This window comes from Triticum aestivum, chromosome 3D, assembly GCF_018294505.1.
Source record: "Triticum aestivum cultivar Chinese Spring chromosome 3D, IWGSC CS RefSeq v2.1, whole genome shotgun sequence".
Lineage (NCBI taxonomy): Eukaryota > Viridiplantae > Streptophyta > Magnoliopsida > Poales > Poaceae > Triticum > Triticum aestivum.
In genome coordinates, this window is record NC_057802.1 from 314663316 (window position 1) to 314686994 (window position 23679).

A 23679-nucleotide genomic window follows, 5' to 3' on the forward strand; every position below is an offset into this window, starting at 1 on the left:
ATTTCCCCAACAATAAGTATTTCATATTTCTTTTTGACAGTAGGTAAAGGTATTTGAAAACTTCCAATAGTGATTGTCGGAGATTTTTCAATAACATTAATACCATTCACTTGGAATTGTTTCTTCGGAAAGTGCATCGTATGCTCATTGCCATTAATATGAAAAGTGACCTTGCTTTTATTGCAATCAATAACATCCCCTGCAGTATTCAAGAAGGGTCTACCAAGGATAATCGACATGTTGTCGTCCTCGAGCATCTCAAGTATAACAAAGTCAGTCAAAATAGTAACATTAGCAACAACAACGGGCACATCCTCACAGATACCAATAGGTATGGCAATTGATTTGTCAGCCATTTGCAAAGATATTTCAGTAGATGTGAGTTTATTCAAGTTAAGTATTTTATATAAAGAGAAAGGCATAACACTAACACCAGCTCCTAAATCACACAAAGCAGTTTTCACATAATTCTTTTTGATAGAGCAAGGTTAGTTGGTATTCCTGGATCTCCAAGTTTTTTAGGTACTCCATCTTTAAAAGTATAATTAGCAAGCATAGTGGAGATTTCAGCTTCCGGTATTTTTCTCTTATTTGTGATGATATCTTTCATATACTTTGCATAAGGAGGCATTTTCAAGATATCAGTCAAGCGAGTACGCAAAAAGACTGGCCTCAGCATTTCAGCAAAGCGTTCAAATTCTTCATCATCTTTCTTTTTAGTTGACTTGGGTGGAAAAGGCATAGGTTTTTGAACCCACGGTTCTCTTTCTTTAACGTGTTTCTAGCAATGAAGTCTCTTTTATCGTACATTTTATTCTTAGGTCGTGGGTTATCAAGATCAACATGTGGTTCTATCTCAACATCATTATCTGGTTCTTTATCATTGTTTGGTTGAGATTCTTCATGAACCTCATCATTATCTTTTTCATTATCAGTAGGTGAGTGTTCATTACCAGATTGAGTTTCAGCATCAGAGATAGAAATTTCATTATCATTATCAGGAGGTTTTTCTATTTCATGTTCACTAGAACTATGCAAAGTCCTATCATTTTTCTTCTTCTTTTTCTTTTTGGAAGGACTAGGTGCAACAATGTTATTTCTTTGTGAATCTTGTTCAATTCTTTTAGGGTGTCCTTCAGGATAAAGTGGTTCCTGAGTCATTTTACCTCCTCTAGTTGCTACTCTAACAGCAAAGTCATGCATATTATGATTCATTTCATCAAGCAATTCTCTTTGTGATTTAGCAATGTGTTCTAACTGAGTTTTAACCATAGAAGCATGTTTTCCCACACCTCTAACATCATTTGATATTCTAAATAACAAGTCACTCAAGCGAGCAATCATATCAGAATTATATTTCAATTGTTTCATAACAATTGCATTGAAGTGATCTTGTTTTCTAATATAGTTTTCAAACTCATAAAGGCAGTGACTAGGATGCATATTGTGAGGATTATCATTATCATTGAACTTCATTAAAGAATTTACCTCTACCACCTTAGGCAGTGGTGGTGTATTCAGCCCATGTATTTCTTCAATAGGAGGTAAAATTTTAATATCCTGAGCTTTAATACCTTTTTCCTTCATAGATTTCTTTGCCTCTTGCATATCTTCAGGACTGAGATATAATATACCCCTCTTCTTCGGAGTGGGTTTAGCCGGTGGTTCAGGAAGAGTCCAATCATCATAATTTTTCAATATATTATTCAATAATTCTTCAGCTTGTCCAACAGTTCTTTCCCTGAAAACACAACCAGCACAACTATCTAGGAAGTCCCTAGAAGCATCAGTTAGTCCATTATAGAAGATATCAAGTATTTGATTTTTCTTAAGAGGATGATCAGGCAAAGCATTAAGTAACTGGCAAAGCCTCCCCCAAGCTTGTGGGAAATTCTCTTCTTTAGTTTGAACAAAGTTAAATATTTCCTCTAAGGCAGCTTGTTTCTTATGAGCAGGAAAATATTTTTCAGAGAAGTAATAAATCATATTCTGGGGACTACGCACACAACCAGGACCAAGAGTATTGTACCAAGCTTTAGCATCACCCTTTAATGAGAAAGGAAATAATTTGAGAATAAAGTAGTAGCGAGTTTTCTCATCATGAGTAAAGAGGGTGGCTATATCATTCAACTTAGTAAGATGTGCCACAACAGTTTCAGTTTCATAACCATGGAAAGGATCAGATTCAACCAAAGTAATTAACTCTGGGTCGACAGAGAATTCATAATCCTTATCATCAATAAAGATAGGTGAAGTAGCAAACTTAGGATCACATTTCGTTCTAGCATTCAGAGATTTTTCTTTATACTTGTGTAGTAATTTCTCTAGATCATCTCTATCATTGCAAGCAAGAATATCTCTAGTTGTTTCTTCACTCATAACATAACCTTCCGGTACCTTAGGCAATTCATATCTAGGAGGGCTAGTTCTAGCAGGTGTTTCAGGAGATTCAGTTTCAAGCTCATCATAAGATTCAACAACATCACGTTGTATTACTCTAGCAATTTGTTCATCAAGAAATTCACCAAGTGGCACATCATCATTATCAAGCAAGGTACTAGCATCATCATAAGCATCATTCATAGTAGAAGTAGCATCATCAATAACTTGCGACATATCAGAATTAATAGCATGTGGTGGTGTTGCAAGTTTATTTATAACAGAAGGTGAATCTAAAGCGGAACTGGATGGTAGTTCCATACCTCCCCTCGTCCTTGAGGGAAATATCTTAGTTTTAGGATCCTTTATATTCTTCATAGTGATAATATGATAATAATCCCAAGTGACTCAACAAATATAGCTATGCTCCACGGCAACGGCACCAGAAAAAGGTCTTGATAACCCACAAGTATAGGGGATCGCAACAGTTTTTGAGGGTAGAGTATTCAACCCAAATTTATAGATTCGACACAAGGGGAGCCAAAGAATATTTGAAGGTATTAGCAGCCGAGTTGTCAATTCAACCACCTGGAGATTAATTATCTGCAACAAAGTGATCAGTAGCAAAGTAGTTTGATAGTTTTGATAGTAGTGACAGCAGCAATAGTAACAGTAACAGTGATAGCAGTAATTTTGTAGCAACTGTAACAGTGATGATATCAGTAGTAACTTAGCAGAAACAATATGGAAAAGTTCGTAGGCATTGGATCGGTGATTTGTTGGATGATATTCATCATGTGACAGTTATAACATAGGGCGATACGGGACTAGCTCCAGTTCATCGATATAATGTAGGCATGTATTCCGTAAATAGTCATACGTGCTTTATTAATAGAATTTGCATGACCTCTTTTGTCCTACCCTCCCGTGGCAGTGGGGTCCATATTGGAAACTAAGGAATACTAAGGCCTCCTTTTAATAGAGAACCGGAATGAAGCATTAACACATAGTGAATACATGAACTCCTCAAACTACGGTAATCACCGGAAGAAGTCCCGGTTATTGTCACTCCGGGGTTATCGGATCATGACATGTAGTAGGTGACTATAACTTGCAAGATCGGATCTAACACCTGGATATAATGATGAATTCATAAACGGTTCAGATCTGAGTTCGTGGCACCCAGGCCCAAAGTGACAAGCATTAAGCATCGCAAAGTCATAGCAACATCAATCAAAGAACATAGTGGATACTAGGGATCAAGCCCTAATCAAACTAACTCGATTACATGATGAATCTCATCCAACTCCTCACCAACCAGCGAGCCTACGAAGGAATTACTCACTCCCGGTGGGGAGCATCATGGAATTGGCGATGGAGAAGGGTTGGTGATGACGAAGAACGAAGATCCCCCTCTCCGGAGCCCCAAACGGACTCCAGATCTGCCCTCCCGAGGAAGAACAGGGCTTGGCGGGGGCTCCGTCTCGTGGATCGCGATAATTCTTTCTCCCTATTTTTTCTCCGAAAATAGGAATTTATAGTGTCAGGGTTGAGGTCTGCGGGGCCACCAGGTGGGTACAACCCACCTGGGCGCGCCTGGAGAGGGGGGCGCGCCCTGGTGGGTTGTGCCCACCCAGGGGCCCCTCTCCGGTGGATCTTGGCTCCAGAAATTCTCTTTTATTATATAAAAAATCCTCGCAAATTTTCGTTCCATTCCGAGAACTTTTATTTCTGCACAAAAACAACACCATGGTAGTTCTGCTGAAAACAACGTCAGTCCGGGGTTAGTTTCATTGAAATCATGCAAATTAGTGTCCAAAACAAGAGGAAAAGCGTGAGAAAAAGTAGATACGTTGGAGACGTATCATCAGGGAGGCTGCTGATGAAGTCCATGTTCGCCAGAGGCTCTTGCGGTTCTGGCTCGACCCGCCCCCACTTGTTGGCCGGCTCGTCCTCCATCTCGCAGCAGGCGGTGATCCTTGGCGGTGGTGCTTGTAGATGAGAACGGAGGGTTGTTCTACGTACCTTCCCGAGGCGGCCAAAACAAAGTCCAAAACCAGCAATAAATTGCAGCGCTCGTGGCGTGCATGGCGGACTGCTCACAGTCATCCCGTCTAATCAAACAGCTGCCCGCGATAGTAAATGGTTACTTGAATGCCCACGGCTGGACTAATACGACTATTTGCGATAATCACATGGTGGATATTTGTTAAAAATGCCTAGGAAAATCAATGTATAAAAAGGCGAAACGAACCCTGAATAATTTCATATGTTTTGCACAGTTGCATGTTGCCTCTGTAAAATAAATCAAGGCAGGAAGATACAGCGTATGTCGTTTCGCACACAGATCATGTGACCAAGTTCCCTCTCGGAACCATGAGGCATCTTGATAGAAGCTCCGGTTTGTATGAAAGAAAATATGGGTCAAAGCCTAGTTGAAAAGTGTAGGAATACCTAAGCCCAGCTTACAGAAGGTACAAAAGCACGATGATTAATTGTTCATCAAGTTTACACAAAATCCAGATTGAACAGGACAATAACAACTAACTCAACCAAAGTTTTCGGCAGTCACAGTCAAATGGATCGGTTTGATCCATAAAATCAAGATTCTGGACCAGAAAATCTACTGGTACATGAAGATAGGTTGTTGTAAATAGAAGCCGAGCACGTTCAGAAGCCCTTTTGTCCACCTGAAACTTCTTTTTATGATGTTCAACGTGTCCATCCGTGAGAAAGTTTTTGTTAAAAAACTTAATCCTCATGGACAATAGTACTCTCGCATTCAACAGGAAGAATGTGACAAAGCTAGTGTTTGCATTGTTGGATGCATATCCTTCCAGCGTTATTGTCCTCAAACGAATGTCATGAGAACTAAGAAAACCCCGGTGCTTCTTATGCCACCGATTGGTTATACCTTTTTGTCCATGTCCTTTAGCCTAAATAGACATGAAGACTGAAAACAGTTAACGTCTAAGAAATAGTATAACTGAACGGTTAGTTCTACTAAATTATATCAATGTGCTTGATATCATCACCTCTATATACAAATTCTCTAGACATGGAAAGCATCGCAGCAAGCCGATAATAATATTCAGATCAAAACACCACGTACTGATATGTAAGGTCTTGACAGAATCCAGCAGCATTGATAGGGTACCCATGGACAAACTCTTCATTGAGCATAGAACATAATATTAGTACCAAAAGCATCATCCAAGATTATATAAAGATTATGCGCACCAAATGAAAAATGCAACTTATGATTACACAAGTGTTGATGATATAAAACTTACGCACACAAATGAAAAATGCAGCTTATGATTACAAAAGTGTTGATGATAATATACAATACCTGAATAAGTGTGGAGCCAACCACCATCTTGTAACCTTCAAACAGATCAAGAATTACACCCAAGGTCTCCAGTTTAGGCGCAGAGACCACAATTATTTGCGAAGGTGCATAACGATAATCAAGGAACAACCTTTGGAGTGAAGGGGCGTCTTTGATGATGAGCTCCTCTCCTTTAAAGCAAATTCCAATGCTTACAAGGTGATGCGACTTTATTTGGAGAAAACGGATACGGATTTCTTTTCCAAAAACAAGCAGCAAGCGCTCCAGGTGTGACGCCCCCGATTCAATCGTACACTAATCATACACGCAAACGTGTACGATCAAGATCAGGGACTCACGGGAAGATATCACAACACAACTCTAAAAATAAAATAAGTCATACAAGCATCATAATACAAGCCAGGGGCCTCGAGGGATCGAATACGAGTTCTCGATCATAGACGAGTCAGCGGAAGCAACAATATCTGAGTACAGACATAAGTTAAACAAGTTTGCCTTAAGAAGGCTAGCACAAACTGGGATACAGATCAAAAGAGGCGCAGGCCTCCTACCTGGGATCCTCCTAAACTATTCCTGGTCGTCGTCAGCGGCCTGCACGTAGTAGGAGGCACCTCCAGTGTAGTAGGAGTCATCGTCGACGGTGGCGTCTGGCTCCCGGGCTCTGGCATCTCGTTGCGACAACCAGGTAGAAGGGAAAGGGGGAATAGAGGGAGAAAAGCAACCGTGAATACTCATCCAAAGTACTCGCAAGCAAGGAGCTACACTACATATGCATGGGTATATGTGTAAAGGGCCATATCGGTGGACTAAACTACAGAATGCCAGAATAAGAGGGGGATAGCTAATCCTATCGAAGACTACGCTTCAGGCCACCTCCATCTTGCAGCATGTAGAAGAGAGTAGATGGTAAGTTCACCAAGTAGCATCGCATAGCATAAACCTACCCGGTGATCCCCTCATCGTCGCCCTGTTAGAGAGCGATCACCGGGTTATATCTGGCACATGGAAGGGTGTGTTTTATTAGTATTCGGTACTAGTTGTCATAAGGTCAAGGTACAACTCCAAGTCGTCCTGTTACCGAAGATCACGGCTATTCGAATAGATAAACTTCCCTGCAGGGGTGCACCACATTACTAACACGCTCGATCCCATTTGGCCGGACACACTTTCCTTGGTCATGCCCGGCCTCGGAAGATCAACACGTCGCAGCCCTACCTAGGCACAATAGAGAGGTCAGCACGCCGGTCTAAATCCTATGGCGCAGGGGTCTGGGCCCATCGCCCATTGCACACCTGCACGTTGCGAGGGCGGCCGGAAGAAGACCTAGCCCCCTTAGTACAAGCGCAGGCTTATGGTCCAATCCGACGCGCGCCGCTCAGTCGCTGACATCAAGAAGGCTTCGGCTGATACCATGACGTCGAGTGACCATAACTGTTCCCGCGTAGTTGGTTAGTGCGTATAGGCCAGTTGCCAGACTCAGATCAAATACCAAGATCTCGTTAAGCTGTTATATTAAAGTAACCGCGAACGCCGACCAGGGCCAGGCCCACCTCTCTCCTAGGTGGTCTCAACCTGCCCTGTCGCTCCGCCACAAAGTAACAGTCGGGGGCCATCGGGAACCCAGGCCCACCTCTACCGGGATGGAGCCACCTGCCCCTTCAGCCCCCATCTCCGAACAATATCATAAGTAATGTAACAGTATAAAGTATATATCATATGCCCGTGATCACCTCCCGAAGTGATCATTGCCATGTAGTATAGCATGGCAGACAGACAAGAGTGTAGGGCCACTGATGGAACACTGGCAACCTATACTAAGTAGTAGGATAGCAGGTAAGGGTAACAACTGTAGCAACAATGACATGCTATGCATCAGAATAGGATTAACCGAAAGCAGTAACATGCTACACTACTCTAATGCAAGCAGTAGAGAGAAGGAATAGGTGATATGTGGTGATCAAGGGGGGGCTTGCCTGGTTGCTCTGGCAAGGAGGGGTCGTCAACAACGTAGTCGATCGGGGCACCAGCAGCGGCGTCAGTCTCGTAGTCTACCGGACAAGAGGGGGAAGAAACAATAAATAAAATGCAAACATAAGCATGACGATGTAAGACATGACAACGAGCGGTGCTAGGTGTGCCCTAACGCGGTAGTAGGTGATACCGACGAAGGGGGGAAACATCCGGGAAAGTATTCCCCGTGTTTCGCGTTTTCGGACATATGAAACGGAGGGGGAAAGTTGCGTGTTTGCTATGTGAGGGATGTGTGGCGGACGAACGGGCTGCGTATTCGGATTCTTCTCGTCGTTCTGAGCAACTTTCATGTACAAAGTTTTTTCATCCGAGTTACGTATTATTTTATATTAATTTATAAAGATTTAATCATTTTCAGGAATTAACAGATTAATTTAATCAAAAGCATTTATGACGTCATCATGATGTCAGCATGACGCCGGCATGACATCAGCAGCCAAAGCCCGTTGACTTGGTCAAACTGGCAGTGGGGCCCACTGTCATAGAATGTTAACTAATTAACAGTTACTTAGTTCAATTAGACAGGTTAATTAAGTTATGTTAATTAAGCTAAAATAATTAAGTTAATTAATTAATTATTTCATTTCATTTATACTTTTTTTTTAATTTCGTTTACAGGGGCTAGGCCCCACGGTTCAGTGGCACATGAGGTCAATCAGGCGGCGGTTAAGCGGGCGCGGGCGCCGGATTGGCGGCGGATCCGGGCGCGGGCGCCGGGCACAGCCACAGAGCGACCGGCGGCGGCGGTGGACGAGCCGGGCGCGGGTGGGGGTGGCCGCAGGCGGCCGTGGGCGAGCGGCAGTGAGCAGGGCCGCGGTGGGACGTCAAGCACGCAGCGGGGCGAGCTAGGCAGTGGGCACGGGCACGACGGTGGTATGCGAAGGCAGGCGCGTGCGGGGGAGGCGGTGCGCGCGGGCGCGACGAGGGGTAGGTGCGGCGCACGCACAACGTGCCGAGGGAAGCAGGGCGCGGCGGGCGCGCACGTTGCGCGAACCGAGCACGGCGTAGGTCTGTGCGGGCGGGTGCGAGCATGCGAGCGGCCAGGCAGGACGCGACCGGAGCGCGGTCACGGCGGACAGCGGGCGGGGGCGGCGCTAGCAACGGAGACAGGGGAGGAAAAGGGGGTAGGCGGAGTGGGTCGGGGTCCTCACCCCCGTTGCAGGTGTTCGCCGGTGGGGCTCGACGGAGTCCGAGGAGGAGGAGGTCGAGGACGGCACAGCGAGGTCGAGGCGGAGGGTGACGTTGAGGTCGGGGCGGCGTGACTTGATGCGGGCCGTCGGGGAGGAGGTCGAGGACGAGTGATGGAGACAGGGAGGCGGTGCCGATGACGGCGGGCGGTGGGGAGGTTCCAAGCGGCGATGGTCACCGACAAGTGACGGGGCGCCGACGAGGGGGGCAGGGGCGATGCGCCCGATCCGATTGGGATCGGAGGGGCGGGTGAGAGAGAGATCGGGGGCAGTGGGAGCGAGTGGGGGAGGGGTTAGGGTTTCGGGAGGTTAAGGTGGGATGGGGTGGGCCTCCTGGTGGCCTAGATGGCTAGATGGGCCATTCGGCCCAGGGAGAGGGGAGGGGGGTTTGCCCCTTTTCTTTATTTTATTTTATTTGTTTAGTTTTTAGTTTTTGTTCTTTTCCTTTTTCTTTATTTTCTTTTTTGTTTTATCTTTGTTTTCTATTGTTTTAGTTTTTGTAAAATATATACTTGGCATCTAATCTAGTATTTTAATTTAGTCCAGTGTCACAAGAAGTCTAGTCCCCAAATAATTTAGTTTGATATTTTATTAATTAGTAAAGGCATTTAATTAATTAGGTTTGCTATTATTTAAATCATTTTAGTGCAGTTAAGCATTTCATAAAAGTTTGGTTTCACCACCATAATCACCTATGCATTATCTGGCATGACCCGAACATTTTAGTTTCATTGTTTGAAAACTTTTGTTGTTTGCCTGATTTTTAATTTGGATTCTAATCGGTTTCGAACTAACACGAGATCAGCAACAATAATTGAGGTGACGTGGCATCATTAGCAGAGGTTCACTGTAGCTTAAGTATCCGGGCGTCACAATTGTCCTCCACTACAAGAAATCTCGTCCCGAGATTTAAGTGGCGTAAGGTGGGGAGGTTTTGGTTACGAAATTATAACGATTCTTCTCGGTCTTGGTTGCTTTTCTCGAAGAGGTCGATCCATTATGTTGATGTCTTCATTTCTCAGCTTCTGTTCATCATGATGAAGTAGGCATCCTTTCTTCGGGATCTCCGTCGTACTTATGAAAGAATGGGGGGTATACCGGAAGAATGGAGCTCTACACGGTTGCTTATCCGGTAGATAATCATTAGGGAAGGTGGCGAAAAGTAACTCTCGAATTGAAACTTAAGAAATTATCGAGAGCAAGGTAAGAAGGTGGAAAGTAGAAGTTTCAAGCGCATAGGCAATCGTTCGTAGCCTGATACGAAATGTGAAAGGGGTTTAGAGAAATGGGAATAAGTATTGTGTCTGATACCAGAATAGAACACTAGGCAGGTGGCCCGTGAACTACATACGAAGTCAAGCTCTAGGAATAACGTTGGCAACAGGGTGTACAGGAGAGTCAAGTTTCGATCCTGTGGAACTGTGGGTTATGGGCCCACCATGTGGTTTAAAGTAGAACGGGGGCTGACATCTTGCACGGTCACGATAGCAAGGCATGTCAGAGGGTAGCCTGTCAGTTATGTCGGCAACAACATCGATACCAAGGGTGAGGGACGAAGAGAACCATTTTCCTGCTCGTTGAAACGAGGCGGACCAATAGGCAAAGTTCTCGTCCATCGGTGGTTACCGAAATGTCCTCAACAATAGTAACACAGTCTTACTAACAGAGTGGTACAATGAGGTGCTTACCTAAGCAGGGAATTATCACTGCTTAGCTAGGTCAGATTAAAAGAAAGGTTATACAAAACAATGGGAAGGAAAATGCAATTATCAAATTCAACAGAACAATGGAAACGGAAAATGTGTTTAATCACATATTTTAGGGGGTATATCCTTCCCAAGGACAAACAACGCATGATATCCACGACAGGATACAATGTAGAAAACCCTTTAGGAAAGGGGGAGAAATTTCATGACATTAGCCATACAATGGTGTTTGGATAATTGATAAAGAAAATTTAGCATTGTGCTTCAAATGTTCTTATTGAAATTTAGAGTACCACAGACATGCTTCGAGATAGCATTGACATGGTCATTGGGTAAAGATCAGACTTCGGTTTCACAAAGGATCCATCAAGAACAACTTATAGAATAAGTCTTACAATTTCCTCATGGACGAATGGCTAACCATGCTAAAAGGATATCATAGCAATAGGTCCTCCAGCCAGGTGTGCTAAGCATGACATCACCTTACCGAGTTATATTAAGACCAATGCTATGACTCTTGCAAATATGTTCCAACCATCATATCTGACCGAGATTCACATCTGATTGGGGTTGGGATACCTCAGACTCTGGATGCCTGAGAAAAAGAGGTGCAACACAATTGACGAGATGACATTGTAAGATTCTCGGGAGATGAACTATTGAAGCGAGTTCTGGAACAAGAGTTCATCATTTAACCAAGGAGAGGTCGAGGAGGGGGCTGATGAACTTAGTGACAATTCATTGAGATTTTCAAAAAAATGGATTTCCACAACAAGAAGATAACATTTGTCAGATCAAATGAATGCTCGAGGAAAACATACACAGTTAAACATTGGTTGAAAAGTGCACCCGAAATATGGGCTTAGGTAGCATGATCAATGTTAGAATGGTGATTCGATAACCAATGGTCTAAGAATGAAATATCGACAATTAACTTCAAAGCAATAGGGTTGCTATAAGTTTTGAAGTCGCACATCATAGTTCGATTGTCGGTTTTCCGGTTAGAAACAACACGGGGACCAAGGAATGAACGGATATGGCAAGAAGTATCACCTGTATCAAGGATTCTTAAGAGGTGGTGAAATTCTCATGACATTCTTGACATAAAAGATGGTAATACTCCAGTGTAAAGAACAAATGCTGGATAGCAAGGAACTCAAGGTATAACACAAAACACGAACAAGTTTGTGTTGGGGAAAGGCAAAAATGTTGTCGATGATAACACAAATCATCGAGGGGCAAGGATGGTAATTCTCATCATGAATTCGATTGATATACTGGAAGAGCTCAAAATGTAGATGATGATCACGACACATTTGTTGAGAGGTTACACGAAGATGTAATCGAACAACGATGACATCAAGTCAAAGGACTCATGAAGCGAAAGGTTATTGGAACTATGGGTACGACACAAACTCGAAATCAAGTTTGCTGTTCAAGGAGAAATGATATGACGAGGAAGATCGATGTAAGATTAGCTCACCATCGAAATTTGTGCTCCGAGAAGAAGGACCAGGTAGCACAGTTAAAATTTAGCACAATCATGAAGTAACCGATCAGGCTAGGAGTGACGTGATGGAGTATTAAACGTCTCAACAACAAAGTACTAGGAGTATTGAATCACAGTGTTGATTCGGTTCACTAATCGGTGTTCTCAGTTGACGACAACCCAGAACCCGTGGAGTGACTATAACGGGGAAAGGTACTACTTTATTGGAAATTCATAACATGTAGTGCAATGGGGTGTTATCCTCGAGATACCAAAGGGTAATACTCGAAGGTAGATCAAAATAGAGGTTGGGTAGGTGTATTGATCTGCAGAAGACAAGTACTTTAACTTGTCCGAGAAATGGGATAAAAGAAGAACAATGTGGTCGGAACCATGATTGTAAAGGATCAAATCTCGGATATAAGATGAACTTATACCAAGGGATGATTAATTTTAAGATAGGCTTTAATGATAAGATCTACATTGTGTCCATGGGCATGAACGTAAGGTTCAAGGTGCACTCCCACTTCTTCAACGCATAACCTTTCATTTACTGCTCTACTAAAAATGATTTGAGTGCGAAGATCTACCTGGTGAATTACCAGAGGAGTATGAACCTTGGTAAACTTTCGGGTTCACACATATTAAGGAATGCATAGGTTCAACCCATCGGGGCATCTTAGGAACATATACCACAAACCTCAGGAGTAAATAACTCAAGCTCGGAAGCAGAACATGGTTGACCAAAGCGGGGTATACAATTTACCAAAGGCATTATGTATCAGGGAAAGACTCACGAGGTAATTTGAATATGAATGACACTATCGGATAATAATCCAACAAAGCATTTGTCGGTCCACAAAGGATTTGATGTGAGTATCGGTACTCAGCCAGGAGAAGAAAGAATCCAAGGCACCGGATTATAGTAACATCTGGATAAATTGAGGTATATAAAATACAAAGGGATTGCGATTTCTATATCAGGGGATCAGAAGCAAAAGCTCTGACCAAGATATGAGTAAGTTGAATGGAATTAGATAAACAAGCAACCAAGGTTTGATTGGCTGAGAAGCAACTCATGTTTAAAATGACGTCCGAGCCGGAAGGATAATTTTCAGGGAATAACTGATGATTGTGTGCATTCACACACAAGTTGAATCAACAGGATCAGAATGTCGATCACAAAATAATTTAATAAATATTGCTTGACATATGGAAGTAACCATTATGCAAGCAGGTAAAGAAGATCAAGAGCAATAGGCTACTGAGGATTTCAGAAGATCGAATGGTATTTTGAAGACTTCTGTGAAATACATGAATCATCTGGGGATGAGCGGATACTCGATAAGTGCGAGAAATTATCCGTCGGGGTATTCAGGTGGCAAAGAACTGCAAGGCAGTAGGCACAAAGTATTCTCGTAACAATAGAGAGAATTTCGGTGTATCTTGTAATAACAAGATCAACTCGGGATGAATGTATGAACGACAAATGTAGCTAGTTATCCATAAGGATACATCGCTGGCAGGGAATTGTAAAAGCGATGGCACATAGTCTCGAGAGAACATCGTAGAGTGTCTTCGGAATCTTCTGGTGAAGCAAGCGATCGTTCGGACCGAGGGGCTCTCCGGGAGAAAGTATTTACGAGAACCTAGAGTTAGAGTTAGCAAATCATTTAACCCGAATAGAAGAGAGATCAGAGTCCCAGAGTATAGATCGAGGAATAAAAGATCCTAATACCACCCAATGGCGACATGGGCCCGTAAGCCACACAGCCATGTTAGTAAAACAGTTTTTCAAAGACTAGACTCAACTTCGGCCAAGGAGTTTGGAAGGGGGATTCCTACAGGCAGTCAGCTCTAATACCAACTTGTGACGCCCCCGATTCAATCGTACACTAATCATACATGCAAACGTGTACGATCAAGATCAGGGACTCATGGGAAGATATCACAACACAACTCTAAAAATAAAATAAGTCATACAAGCATCATAATACAAGCCAGGGGCCTCGAGGGCTGGAATACAAGTGCTCGATCATAGACGAGTCAGCGGAAGCAACAATATCTGAGTACAGACATAAGTTAAACAAGTTTGCCTTAAGAAGGCTAGCACAAACTGGGATACAGATCGAAAGAGGCGCAGGCCTCCTGCCTGGGATCCTCCTAAACTATTCCTGGTCGTCGTCAGCGGCCTGCACGTAGTAGGAGGCACCTCCAGTGTAGTAGGAGTCATCGTCGACGGTGGCGTCTGGCTCCTGGGCACCGGCATCTGGTTGCGACAACCAGGTAGAAGGGAAAGGGGGAAAAGAGGGAGAAAAGCAACCATGAGTACTCATCCAAAGTACTCGCAAGCAAGGAGCTACACTACATATGCATGGGTACATGTGTAAAGGGCCATATCGGTGGACTGAACTGCAGAATGCCAGAATAAGAGGGGGATAGCTAATCCTGTTGAAGACTACGCTTTAGGCCACCTCCATCTTGCAGCATGTACAAGAGAGTAGATGGTAAGTTCACCAAGTAGCATCGCATAGCATAAACCTACCCGGTGATCCCCTCCTCGTCGCCCTGTTAGAGAGCGATCACCGGTTATATCTAGCACTTGGAAGGGTGTGTTTTATTAGTATCCGGTTCTAGTTGTCATAAGGTCAAGGTACAACTCCAAGTCGTCATGTTACCGAAGATCACGGCTATTCGAATAGATAAACTTCCCCGCAGGGGTGCACCACATTACCCAACACGCTCGATCCCATTTGGCCGGACACACTTTCCTGGGTCATGCACGGCCTCGGAAGATCAACACGTCACAACCCTACCTAGCCACAACAGAGAGGTCAGCACGCCGGTCTAAATCCTATGGCGCAGGGGTCTGGGCCCATCGCCCAATGCACACCTGCACGTTGCGAGGGCGGCCGGAAGTAGACCTAGCCCCCTTAATACAAGCGTAGGCTTACGGTCCAATCCGGCGCGCGCCGCTCATTCGCTGACGTCAAGAAGGCTTCGGCTGATACCACGACGTCGAGTGCCCATAACTGTTCCCGCGTAGTTGGTTAGTGCGTATAGGCCCGTGGCCAGACTCAGATCAAATACCAAGATCTCGTTAAGCGTGTTATATTAAAGTAACCGCGAACGCCGACCAGGGCCAGGCCCACCTCTCTCCTAGGTGGTCTCAACCTGCCCTGTCGCTCCGCCACAAAGTAACAGTCGGGGGCAGTCGGGAACCCAGGCCCACCTCTACCGGGATGGAGCCACCTGCCCCTTCAGCCCTCATCTCCGAACAGTACCATAAGTAATGTAACAGTATAAAGTATATACCATATGCCCATGATCACCTCCCGAAGTGATCACGGCCCAGTAGTATAGCATGGCAGACGGACAAGAGTGTAGGGCCACTGATGGAACACTAGCACCCTATACTAAGCAGTAGGATAGCAGGTAAGGGTAACAACTGTAGCAACAATGACATGCTATGCATCAGAATAGGATTAACCGAAAGCAGTAACATGCTACACTACTCTAATGCAAGCAGTAGAGAGAAGGAATAGGCGATATCTGGTGATCAAGGGGGGGGGGCTTGCCTGGTTGCTCTAGCAAGGAGGGGTCGTCAATAACGCAGTCAATCGGGGCACCAGCAGCGGCGTCAGTCTCGTAGTCTACCGGACAAGAGGGGGAAGAAACAATAAATAAAATGCAAACATAAGCATGACGATGTAAGACATGACAACGAGCGGTGCTAGGTGTGCCCTAACGCGGTAGTAGGTGATGCCGACGAAGGGGAAAACATCCGGGAAAGTATTCCCAGTGCTTCGCGATTTCGGACAGATGAAACGGAGGGGGAAAGTTGCGTGTTTGTTATGCTAGGGATGTGTGGCGGACGAACGGGCTGGGTATTCGGATTCGTCTCGTCGTTCTGAGCAACTTTCATGTACAAAGTTTTTTATCCGAGTTACGGATTATTTTATATTAATTTATAAAGATTTAATTATTTTCAGGAATTAACAGATTAATTTAATCAAAAGCGTTTATGACGTCATCATGATGTCAGCATGACGCTGGCATGACAGCAGCAGCCAAAGCCCGTTGACTTGGTCAAACTGACAGTGAGGCCCAGTGTCATAGACTGTTAACTAATTAACAGTTACTTAGTTCAATTAGACAGGTCAATTAAGTTAAGTTAATTAAGCTAAAATAATTAAGTTAATTAATTAATTAATTAATTTCATTTTCACTTTTTTTTAATTTCGTTTACAGGGGCTAGGCCCCATGGTTTAGTGGCACATGAGGCCAATCGGGCGGCGGTTAAGCGGGCGCGGGCGCAGGACTGGCGGCGGATCCGGGCGCGGGCGCCGGGCACAGCCACAGAGCGACCGGCGGCGGCGGTGGACGAGCCGGGCGCTGGTGGGGGGTGGCCGCAGGCGGCCGTGGGCGAGCTGCAGCGAGCAGTGACGTGGTGGGACGTCAAGCATGCAGCGGGACGAGCTAAGCAGTGGGCACGGGCACGACGGTGCGATGCGAAGGTAGGCGCGTGCTGGGGAGGCGGTGCGCGCGGGCGCGCCGAGGGGCAGGTGCGGCGCACGCACAGCGCGCCGAGGGAAGCAGGGCGCGACGGGCGCGCACGTTGCGCGAACCGAGCACGGTGTGGGTCTACGCAGGCGGGTGTGAGCATGCGAGCGGCCAGGCAGGACGCGACCGGAGCACGATCACGGCGGACAGCGGGCATGGGCGGCGCTAGCGACGGAGACAGTGGAGGAAAAGGGGGTAGGCGGAGTGGGTCGGGTTCCTCACCCCCGTTGCAGGGGTTCGCCGGCGAGGCTCGACGGAGTCTGACGAGGAGGAGGTCGAGGACGGCGCAGCGAGGTCGAGGCAGAGGGTGACGTTGAGGTCGGGGCGGCGTGGCTTGATGCGGTCCGTCAGGGAGGAGGTCGAGGACGAGCGATGGAGACAGGGAGGCGGCACCGATGACAGCGGGCGGTGGGGAGGTTCCAAGCGGCGATGGTCACCGACAAGCGACGGGGCGCCGACGAGGGGGGCAGGGTGATCCGCCCGATCCGATCTGGATCGGAGGGGCGGGTGAGAGAGAGAGATCGGGGGGAGTGCGAGCGAGTGGGGGAGGGGGTTAGGGTTTTGGGAGGTTAAGGTGGGATGGGGTGGGCCTCCTGGTGGCCTAGATGGCTAGATGGGCCATTCGGCCCAGGGAGAGGGGAGGGGGTTTGCCCCTTTTCTTTATTTTATTTTCTTTGTTTTGTTTTTAGTTTTTGTTCTTTTCCTTTTCCTTTATTTTCTTTTCTGTTTTATCTTTGTTTTCTTTGTTTTAGTTTTTGTAAAATATATACTTGGCATCTAATCTAGTATTTTAATTTAGTCCACTGTCACAAGAAGTCTAGTCCCCAAATAATTTAGTTTGATATTTTATTAATTAGTAAAGTGATGTCTACTACACAACCTTCTTCTTGTAGACATTGTTGGGCCTCCAAGTGTAGAGGTTTGTAGGACAGTAGCAAATTTCCCTCAAGTGGATGACCTAAGGTTTATCAATCCGTGGGAGGCGTAGGATGAAGATGGTCTCTCTCAAACAACCCTGCAACCAAATAACAAAGAGTCTCTTGTGTCCCCAACACACCCAATACAATGGTAAATTGTATAGGTGCACTAGTTCGGCGAACATATGGTGATACAAGTGCAATATGGATGGTAGATATAGGTTTTTGTAATCTAAAAATATAAAAACAGCAAGGTAACTAATGATAAAAGTGAGCACAAACGATATTGCAATGCTAGGAAACAAGGCCTAGGGTTCATACTTTCACTAGTGCAAGTTCTCTCAACAATAATAACATAATTGGACCATATAACTATCCCTCAACATGCAACAAAGAGTCACTCCAAAGTCACTAATAGCGGAGAACAAACGAAGAGATTATTGTAGGGTACGAAACCACCTCAGAGTTATCCTTTCTGATCGATCTATTCAAGAGTCCGTAGTAAAATAACACGAAGCTATTCTTTCCGTTCGATCTATCATAGAGGTCGTACTAGAATAACACCTTAAGACACAAATCAACCAAAACTCTAATGTCACCTAGATACTCCAATGCCACCTCAAGTATCCACGGGTATGATTATACGACATGCATCACACAAGCTCAGATTCATCTATTCAAGCCAACACAAAGTACTTCAAAGAGTGCCCCAACTTTTTTACCGGAGAGTCAAGACGAAAACGTGTGCCAACCCCTATGCATAAGTTCACAATGTTACGGAACCTGCAAGTTGATCACCAAAACATACATCAAGTAGATCACGTGAATATCCCATTGTCACCATAGATGAGCACATGCAAGACATACATAAAGTGTTCTCAAATTCTTAAAGACTCAATCCGATAAGATCACTTCAAAGGGAAAACTCAATCCATTACAAGAGAGTAGAGGGGGAGAAACATCATAAGATCCAACTATAATAGCAAAGCGCGCGATACATCAAGATCGTACCACCTCAAGAACACGAGAGAGAGATCAGACACATAGCTACTGGTACATACCCTCAGCACCGAGGGTGAACTACTCCCTCCTCGTCATGGAGAGCACCGGGATGATGAAGATGGCCACCGGTGAGGGATCCCCCCTCCGGCAGGGTGCCGAAACAGGGTCCCGATTAGTTTTTGGTGGCTACAGAGGCTTGCGGCGGCGGAACTCCCGATCTAGGTTATTTTCTGGAGGTTTCAGTATTTATAGGATTTTTTGGCGTAGGTCTCACGTCAGGGGGGTCTTCGGGTTGTCCACGAGGCAGGGGCCCATGCCCAGGGGGGTGGGCGCGCCCCCCACCCTCGTGGTCAGCCCGGGACTCTCCTGGCCCAACTCTTTTACTCCGGGGCCTTCTTTTGGTCCAGAAAAAATAATCAAAAATTGGCACGTCAATTGGACTCTGTTTGGTATTCCTTTTTTGTAAAACTCAAAAACAAGGAAAAAACAGAAACTGGCACTGGGCTCTAGGTTAATAGGTTAGTCCCAAAAATCATATAAAAATAGCATATAAATGCATATAAAACATCCTAGAAGGATAATATAATAGCATGGAACAATCAAAAATTATAGATACGTTGGAGACGTATCATAAAGGCATTTAATTAATTAGGTTTGCTATTATTTAAATCATTTTAGTGCAGTTAAGCATTTCATAAAAGTTTGGTTTCACCACCATAATCACCTATGCATTATCTGGCATGACCCGAACATTTTAGTTTCATTGTTTGAAAACTTTTGTTGTTTGACTGATTTTTAATTTGGATTCTAACCGGTTACGAACTAACGCGAGATCAGCAACAGTAATTGAGGTGATGTGGCATCATTAGCAGAGGTTCACTATAGCTTAAGTATCCGGGCGTCACACCAGGGCAGGGCAGTAGGAGTGGATGATGCTGTGTAGTGAGGCCTCTGACAGATCGACCACGACAAGCGCAAGTTTTTTAGCAGTGGGAGTCGAAGCATTTGTACCAGATTGTCTGGTAGATGACACCAGGCCAGGGTGGTGATGTGGAGAGAGGAGGGAAATCATGAGATGGACACTAGTGGTGAGGGCACAGCTACAACAGTTGGTGGACAGCTATTTGCATAGTAATGGTAGAAATCAAGATGTTGGAGTTTTTCAAATTGACGGGATGTCAGCCAGGCATTCACCATGCAGGGTATGTGCAGCAGGCAGCATGCCGGGATGCATAGGCATTGAACGGAGCCCTGGTGGGAGGAGATGACGGCTCCGTGGAGTTCAAAATTATGAACGATAGATAGCGGGCGATAGTCGAGATTAAGAGGTGCGGCGCACCACGGAGTGCGCCACCGAGATGTGAGGACCTGTGTGCGGCAACCATCCTTGGTGGGGAGAAGGAAGATGATCTCCCCAAGGATGGCGTCCGGGAGATCGCTGATGCGCTCCGCCCGATATTCTACGGGTTCCTCAGATCCAGGGGGCAGGATCTACAGCCGGCGGCGCCACTAGCCGAAGCCTCATTTGTGTACATAGCAATCTGGAAGAAAAAAAGGCAGAAACATACATGTAGGACATTCAAAATCAATTCTCAAGATCTAGAAGAAAAAAGGGCACAAACATATATGTAGGACATTCAAAATCAATTATCAAGATCTGGTTACGAATTATTAGCATGAACGCTAACCCTAGTCGTATTATTAGCAAAAAAATCATTTGTACGGAACAAACAATTAATCACTAACCATAGATACCATTCAAACAATCAATACACCACACGGATCTAATGATTCTTATTCTGATTTCATGGACTGGGTGAACATAACCAAGGGTTTCTGTTCCCAACAAAGGGGGGGGATTAACCGGTTTTCCGTCGGAGTCGGAGTCCTTGCCGGAGTAGCTGTGGACCTCCGGCTCTGGCTGGGGAGGCACGGCAACGGCGACCAAGTAAAGGTCGCGTTGCTGCCCGTGCGAGACCTCGGCGGCAGCGACAGCAACCTCTGCGCCTAGCTTCATGCGTTGTGCGGGTGCTTCACCTGCCCCGGCGTCGCCACTCCCACCGATGGTGCGCTTCGGCAAAATCCTAATACACTCCATGCGGCGGTGACAACTGCGGACGGGGTGTGCGGCCACCTATTATGACCAGTGGATCGAGCGCGCCATTAATATGGAGCAGTGGGAGCAAGGTGGGCGGCGGTCATGCCTCTCGGTGAGCCTGCGCAGCGGACTGCTGGCACGCCTACTGTCATTTCACACAGCTACTAGCACGCCCCATGGTGAGTGCGTAGCAAACATGCGCATGCCTCGGCCTCCCAGTCTGCCTGCTAGCATGCGTCTCGTCAACTCACACATGCTCATACGGCACACGGGACGCGTGCGCAGCACGTATTATATTGATTTTTCCTTTTTGATGGTTAATTCTACCGCTTTATTTCTTAACCAAAGCATGACACTTACATTGTTGGTCTAACGCACACGGTTTGAATAAAGAGTTTGTTTGCGATATTGGTTGATAATTATTTATAATTTCCTGTATTTAAGAAGATTATATCAAAACTTGTCTCAAATTTGAAAAAAAATATCACAGTCTATTGGTGTCCATATGACACCACGATAAGTTTCATGGATTTCAACTTATTTTTGGATTTATTGGATTTTAAAATCAAGATTCTCGATGTTAGAAATTTCTTGCATGGGGACTAAACATGCACCCAGGGACACGTACACATATGATTTTGCAATCCATTTTCATGCACTATCACGGGTCTCATGTAGATCAAATTTGATTTTTGCACATTTAAATCCCTGGGAAATCAATCAGTGTATAAAAATGGACAAATGTTATCTATTTTTTTCAATTTTCAACACTAAACTCCTTTGGTCGCATGTTCGCTGCAGAAAAAGTTTGACATGCATCTTTGGGCCACATGCACGCGGTGGTCCTAGGACACTCACTCGCGTGGGCCTACGAGGTCGCCGTCGAGCACTATGACATGCGATGAGAGAGGTTAATTTGACCAACAAGGATGGTCATTTTTTGTTTTTGTTATACGTACGGTAGGAGTATATGTAGTACGTGTTGAAGAGGGTGGTCGGGGCAATACTATGCATCATATAGGACACTCACTCGCGTGCGATGCTTCCATCCGTGGTCCCGCGAGGTTGTCCTCCATCACTTTGACCCAACAAGGAGGTTTCTTTTTGGGTTCTGTTGCGGTAGGAGTATATAGTACGCGTTGAAGAGGGGAGGAGGGGGCCGGGGCAGCACATATATACTACACACACATCATGAATCGATCTCGCTCTGTGTGGGGAATTTTCGGTTTCTGAGGCAGGTGCCACAAAGAAGTTGTGCATATTGAGTATTATAAACATCACCAAACACATTGGGCCACGTGCAGACGATGGTTGTCACTCATTCGCCTGCGACTCTTGCCTCCATGGGCCCGTGAAGTCGTTTTCCATCTAATATATGACACAACGAGAAAGGTAATTTGACGAACAAGGAGTATTATTTTCGTGTTGTGTTATGGTACGTATGAGTATATATTACACGTCGAAGAGGGGAGGGGGGCAACATATATATATACTATGTGTCATGAACCTCGGTTCATGTGGGGGACTTAAAGGTTTCCGAGGTAGGTGCCACATCAAAGTTCTGCATATATATATATATATATATATATATATATATATATATATATATATATATTAGGTATTCAAACATCACAACCACACATCTCCATACATGTGTTTGGCCCACAAGCAAGCGATGGCGATTGTCCTCTAGCACTCACTCACGGGGTTATCGGCGAGATGCTTCGTCCATCTGTGTGTGTCCGCTTGGTCAATCACTTTGACCGGCAGCGATGGAGGTTAATTTGACTTATAATTAGGAGGGGATTAAATTTTGATTCGTCTTATATGGTTCGGTACATGCAATCTGCATGCATGTGTACACACGAATCCCTCCCACCGGGTCGAAGTGGGGGGCGGGGGGGGGGGGGGGCAAGCACGCGACACATCATGAACCAGATATGTGTGGGGACTGTGCGATTTTCTACGCATGCATGCGCCACATCAAAATGTTGTGCTTTTGGTATTCAAACATATATGCATGCATCACGCATGTCCATACATATGTTTGGGGCACATACATGCAGTGGTTGTCTTTGGTCACTCTCCCTCGCTTGGTTATCATCGGCGACCTATATATTCATGGCCCCACGTGGACGTCCATCACTTCAACCAACAACGTGAGAGAGGTTACCAGGGTGGATTCTTCTTCTCTTGGTTCGCGTTACCGTATAGTCGTACGTCGATCATGGTGAGATTCGAGACCTAAATTGGAGGGCTCGCATACACATGAATCCCTATATATATAGTATACTACGCGTCGTGAACCCTCGCTCCGTGTGGGGACTTTCCCGTTCCAAAAGCATGTTCCCACATCAAAGTTGTGCATTGGGTATATACAAACACCACATGACACTTCATAGATATGTTTGGGCAACATGCACGCAGTGGTTGTCTTCAGGCACTCCCTCACGTGGTTATCGACGATAAGCTAGCCTATTTTGTGGGGCCGCGTGTCGAACGTCGGTGCATGACTTTGACCCAACAAACAAGAGAGGTTATACGACCAAGGTGGTGATTCTTCTTGGTCAGTATTACAATACGACTTGGTGAGATGCCCCCTCCCACCGACTCAAAGTGTGTGTGTGGGAGGGGGCCATAGTACTACTTCGTACTAGATGAACCTCCGTGGGGTCGGGGATGTCTGGTAAATTTGCGATGCACATGTGCCACAACAAATTTGTGATTTGGTTATTTAAATATCATATCAAATCATTTTCACGCACACACACACACACATCGGGCCACTCACAGGTGTGGTTCGTATGTGGTCTCACTCATCTAACGCTAGAAGAACACATCTGTGGGCCCGCACACGGTCCACATTTGATCCGAAGCAAAGGGGAAGGGAGGTTGACCATGATGTACTCCTTTCAGTTTTGTGTTACGGTACGGTGAGATGTCAGACCTAGCAAT